The sequence below is a fragment of the Struthio camelus genome, chromosome 7 (assembly GCF_040807025.1).
Source record: "Struthio camelus isolate bStrCam1 chromosome 7, bStrCam1.hap1, whole genome shotgun sequence".
Classification (NCBI taxonomy): Eukaryota; Metazoa; Chordata; class Aves; order Struthioniformes; family Struthionidae; genus Struthio; species Struthio camelus.
Window position 1 is genome coordinate 37,285,542 of NC_090948.1, and position 6,000 is coordinate 37,291,541.

Genomic DNA, 6,000 nt, shown 5'->3' on the forward strand with positions numbered 1-6,000 from the left:
GCAGATGGTATCTGCCCACTGCCACGGGCTCCCTGAACGCGAGACTTTCCAGAGAGCAGAGCAAAAGGCCACACCCGGCCACGTGGCTTACGGATGTGGGGCTCCTGCATCTGGGGAGCTTGGACAGAACCACCACCGTGTCCTCCTGCTCTGCTTAGTGAAATGTCAGGGAGAGCCAAGATGGGCTCTGAGCTGCTGCTTCCCCCAAAGAGGCTAAAAACTAATAGGACAGCAGGAAGAACCTGTAACTGAAAAATCAGCAAATGGTGCAGTGAATGAGGGATGACCAGGTGAATCCCCCTTTCATCCTACCACCATCTCTGGTCCTCTTCACCACTTGGCTTTTATGTTCCCTTTGCAGATATCAATCATGCAGACAAGAGACAATCAGGCAAGGATTTGCTGGGGAGACTATATAGGAGCTAGTCTCATCTTCTTTTTATTTTATTTTATTTCTTGTAGCGTCAGACCTTGTCCTTCTTTCCGTGGATCACTGAGGACAAAATTAAACTGGTCTGGCAGCTGTGTGTTATAGATGATGTATTTAAACACACATCTAAAGTTGCAAGCTCAAGTGCTTAAAAAAAAAAAAAATTGAACGAATGCTGTTTGAAGAAACAGTTTTGATTTTGCAGACTGTTAACAGGCAAAGCAAGTTGCCTAGTTAGGAAACAACATATAAAATTGTCAGTTGGTCAAAGTTAGGCAAATTTAGGCCCCAATGTTGGCTTGACAACATGGAAGGGAGGGTCATAAAACCTGCTCTCTGCTTCTGATTTGCGTTTCTTTCTGATTTTGCAGTCTCTGTATTCACAACTGATGGTGAAATGGCTGTTGTGTTTCCTTGATTTCTGTGATGGCTTTGAAAGGTTTATGTGCTTTGGCCTAGCAGCCTTCACCGTGTGTTTGAACTCACATGTGCATTTTAAGCCAGTTTAAGGCTGATCCATGGCCTAGATTCAATAGCAGTGAAATGTTGTGCTAGCTCCTAGTGTTATTCCTACGCTTTAGGCCTGAGAGCCCATAAACTCAGCAATTATATTTCCTTGGTCATATAACTTTGAGGCACAGGTAAGGGCAAACGCCGCTCTCCAAGCTGGGCTTGGTGAGAGCTGCGTGAGCAGCCTGTGTGTTCTTGTATGACTCTTGGGGCAACCTCAGCGAGGAGCAGAGCTCCACTTGTGCCATTTGAAAGCTTTAAATTTCCTGTGGTAACTCAAATTTAGAGCGATTTGGAAGGGAGGCAGCTGAGCGGAGCGAGCCGCAGAGCCCCAGCAGTGGTTCGACTTGGAGCTTGAAGTGCGGCTTTGCCTGCGGTTGCCCGTGAGGAGCTGCACCCCATAGCCTAGGCATCTCGGAAGCAGAAGCGTGCTGTAAGGACAGATCTTGTTGTGCGGTCACTGGGACTTGAGCTCCCTGGGATACTGGCCTCCTGCTTCATAATGAAATTGAGATACTCTGTACAGTACTTTGGCCATAAACCTTTGAAAACACACAGCAGCAGTGCTTAAAAAAATAGTAATATGTAATTTTCTGATGTATTTCCAGCATCTCCAAGCTCTTTCTCTATGGTTTAGCAGTCCCAGAAGAGGATCTGGTTCTAAGTGAAGCTGAGAATCCTTTGCTCATGTGGCCGAAGAAACCCAGGATTTACGAGAGCGCAGCATCGCAGTGCTGCTGCGAGAGCCAGCAGCGCTGCCGGGGAACAGTCGGCTCCCACGGCCTCCCTGGACCGAGCGGCTCCATTTATCGAGGGAAACACAAATGCTTCTGCAGGGATCCGTGTTCATTCCTGCGTGGTAAGTGAGTTCAGGGAGCCGGGAAAAGGTAATTTAAGGGGGCTCCTTTGCTTAGCAGTGGTACCAGCTCTCACAGCTTTACTGGCTTGGTGGCATTTGGCACCAGTGCCATGAATCTTGGAGAAATCTGAGTCTGTCGAAGTGCCTTAAGTGTGTGACCCTGTGGCTAAGGGGAAAGCTAAAAATGGGGCACAATTGCAAATTGAAGATCCAAAATGCGGAGGAGAAAAGGAGAGGAAAAAAAAAAAAAAAACACTCCCCAAACATGACAAGGCTTAGTGATTTGGCCTGAGGGCTCTTTAGTGATGGCATCCCTGCAAATACATTCCAAAATGAGAGTTATTTTTACTTCCGTTGAGGCTTTGACTTGGATACAGTTGGTGGCTTGCTGTAGCCTGAAATCCATCCTCTCACCTAGCCAATTATTCTCTGCTTTGTCTCTACTATGAAGCTTCTTTTCTCCTCTCTTTCTCGAGGGTGGTATAAAATCTTGATAATTGAAAGATTTTACAGCGCTTTGCAGAGTGCTGTTCAGTCGCTGTGTGTATAGCACACAGGGTTTGGGAAGTAAATGTCCTTTCAGAGGTGCCAAGGGTTATGGTCCTGCTGAAAGGTTAGTGCAAAATTCAGTTACACATTCATCAGAATCCATGAAACCTACCAACGCTGCAAATATGCTCTGTCTGGGCTTTGGTGTTGACTAAGCGCAGTGCAAATACAGGTGGGTGCAATAGCTAGAAACAAGACCCTGGGTATAAAAAGAAGAGGGGTGGGAGAGAAGGAGAAGAAGAGAGAGAGAAGGAACGAACAAGATGATGGAAGAGATACCCTTTTAATTCACTGACAGAAAAGACAATCTCCAGATGAGATTATTTTTCTGGATACATCTACGAGAAGAAATTCAATTAGTCAACCAAAACTGTGCATGTATTATAGCATGATAATGAAGTATTACGTATAAAATACATAAAAGTCAGAAGCAGCCATGCTGTATTTCCTTCAGATAGTGGGTTACCTTTTTTCCGAACGTGCTGGATGCTTACTAGCCCCATACTAACAGCATTTATGTACATCTCCTCTTTGGAAATGCGTTATTTGAAGTGGAGGTAAGTGCTCAGTTTCATGAAGCTTTTCACTTCCAGCAACATATCTGAGTGCTGAGGAGCTGATCCTCGGCTGTGGGTTAAGCTGGATTCAGACTAGCAGGGAGATTGCAAATATCAAGGAAGACTTCTATCATGTCCTAAACCAGCCCTAATTGTGCAGTTAGATGAAACTGTACTTCCTGGCTGGGGTTGTGGCACCGGGAGGTTTTGCCTTCTTCCCCTGCTGTGTCTCCTGGGGCTGCAGGAGCTGTCACTGTGCAGGACCTTGGTGTCCCCTTGTCCCAAAGGTGGTGATGGACTGCAGGCACAAACCAAACAGCCTCAGTGGGACTGCGGCCTGCAGACCTGTTGCTTTTAGCCTTCCTCGGGAGAGCTCTTAGAAAAGATGCCTTTGAGAAAAGGGTTTTTGACCTGTTTCAATGCAGTAATGGATTGCTGAGGAGCAGCAATACCAGGGAGCATGAATGCAATTTTCTTTTGCGTGATTTAGCCGAAGATCGGCAACGTGCTTCAGTGACTAGGAGCATCACTGATTAAAATGGCTTGACTGTTGATGCCATATTTCAGTGGTGTCTTGCAGTGTTGGTAGCTCAAAACTATCTTTCTAACTTAAGTTGAAACTCTGAGAAGACTGTAGGAATTCAAATATCACTCCCTGCAACCTACACAGAACTTGCGGCATGAGCAGTGAAAGCAGACTGAGATATAAACTAAGAAAATGCATATTAGCTTTTCTTTCATGCTTTTTTATCCAGCTGAAGGAACTATACAACTTTAAATGCTACTGCATCTTACTTTTAGGTGAATATTAGCTGATGGTAATAGATTAGGTGTCAGATGTCTTGTCACTGCCAGGTAGGTGCCCTCACATGTTATTGACAGTATTTTAAATAATGGCACTTGTTTCAAATCAAAAAATGTGGAGTTGTATCTATTTTTAACCCCAGCTTCTGAAACTTGTTATTTGTAGCAATTAGTACTGGGAAGGCTTTGAAATAAATACTGTTTTTCTTCACGGATGATCTCTAGGTAGTGACGATTGTGGGTTGTTTTCAGTTATTATCGTCAGACCAGAGGAGCTGAAAGTTCAGCCCTCTGCTAATTGTGTGGTGTGTGGGTGTTTTGTTTCAGTTTTTTTATTCTTTAGAAACTGAAGATGAAAATCTCCCTATATAGACATAGGCGTCACGTCTCCAGGGCCAATGGCACTTCAACCAGCGGAGGCTGTTGAGGTTATTTTCTAGGCTGTCTCCTTGCTGCTGGACAGGCTGGTATCACCTCAAAATGCCCTTTTCCGACAGTGCGTGTTAGCAGAGCCCTTGGTTTGGTTTGCGTTCTTCTTTTGAGACAAGGTTGGCTGCCAAGTAGTTATTTTGGTTGGGGCACTAATTCTGAAGTTTCAGCCATGTCAAACTAATTCCTGTCCAATTTGGTAGATCACGTAATGTCTTCCCCGCTGTCACAGAAGGCCAGCATGGGGAAGGGAGTGCTGGACATGTGGATCGGGGAGCTGGGAGATGCCCCTGCTGCCTTTGCTTTGGTCAGGCTTACAGCCAAGGTGGTTGTTCGGTTTTATTTGCCTGGTGTCAAGTCTTACTGGCGTTGTTGTTAACTGCGCAGGAAATTAAAGCTGTATGAAACCACAAATAGTGGATCTGGAGATCATGGATGCTAGCGCCCGGAGAATGAGGCAGTGGTCCTGCGGGCTGCCCCTCGTGCGCCCGGGCAGCGGGAGGGGAGAGGGGCGATGGGTAGGATTTAGCAGCAGGTCGCACCAGAGCGGGTTGATCCACTTTCCTACTTACGTGTTAAGAAAGGTTTGAAAAGAAACATGGTTGACAGGAAAGCTTTTATTTAAAATAAATAAATAAATAAAGCTGCTTGGTAATGTGTTGCTTTTCACTCCTGCTGTTTAGATTGGAGGAATCGATTTGTATGATTTTTCGTAGAAATGCTTTGATTAAAATGTAGATCTTGTAAAGCAAGACTATGCTAAGCAAGTCAATGCTAAGAGTGAGGTTTTTTTTATGTATTAGCACAGCAAGTTGGAACGCTATTGCCCAGTTCAGGACTCAGAAGAAAACAGTGAAATATTGCTGGAGTCAGAGGGCTCCTTGTTCCCATTAAACATTTTGTTAGGACAATATTCGTTTGAATCTTTCTCTTCTTGCTGTCGTTTGGTAATGGAGTTCATCCGCTCTTCCAATGATTAATATTCACGTGCTGGAAGAGTAATTTAGATAGGTAATATATACAGAAGTGTAGCTGTTTAATCTTACCTGTAATAATTCAAACTGAGATGGACGCAACTGCAAATAGGTGCCTGGCTTTGCTGTTGGCAGTGTGCTGGCGCGGTGGCTGGGGACCCGGCCCAGAGGAGCAGTGTTTCGTGTGGTTTTTTTTTTTTTGTTCTTTTTGTTTTAGGCTGAGGCCTCGTGTGGGCTGCCGGCAGCGGCGGGTGGGGAACTGTCCACACGCCAGCAGCTTGCGCCTGCAACTGCTTATGGGAAAGGACAGCTGTGAAGCAGCCCCCCGTGCGTGGTACTCCGGAGACCTGCGCTGGCGCTCGTGCTCAGAGGTGAGCAGGATGTCTAACAAAAACAGAGTGATGACACTTGAATATTTGGCGATTTTTGTTTTGTTTTTGTTCTGTTCTAAAAAGCTGCTTCTGTCTTTTTCCATGCTTGTGCTGATGAGCAGTGTGGGGTAGGATGGCAGGAGGATAAGCTGTGAAGAGGGCAAAATGATAAGATTTTATGGCTGTAAAAGCGTGCTGCAGTGGGCAGATGCGCGCTGACCATGGCGACCATGTCCTGTATGTGGTGATGCTCCATGCTGGCAAGTCATGGGAGTAATGCAGGGGCCCGCATCAGTCCGCCTCCGTTAGCGGCGGGCATTATGCACACTGTTTTGAGAAATGACCGCATGTTTATTTTCGTAGTTATTGGATTTTGTGTGTGAGACTTATTACTGCTGTATCCCCAACTCTCCTGCCTTGCTGTGGAAACCTTCCAGAAAAGAGTTAAGAGCAGTTTCTGAACAAGCTCCTCCAAACGAGCCATGTGCAAAATAGCTCAGCCCCAGAGGGAACTGCT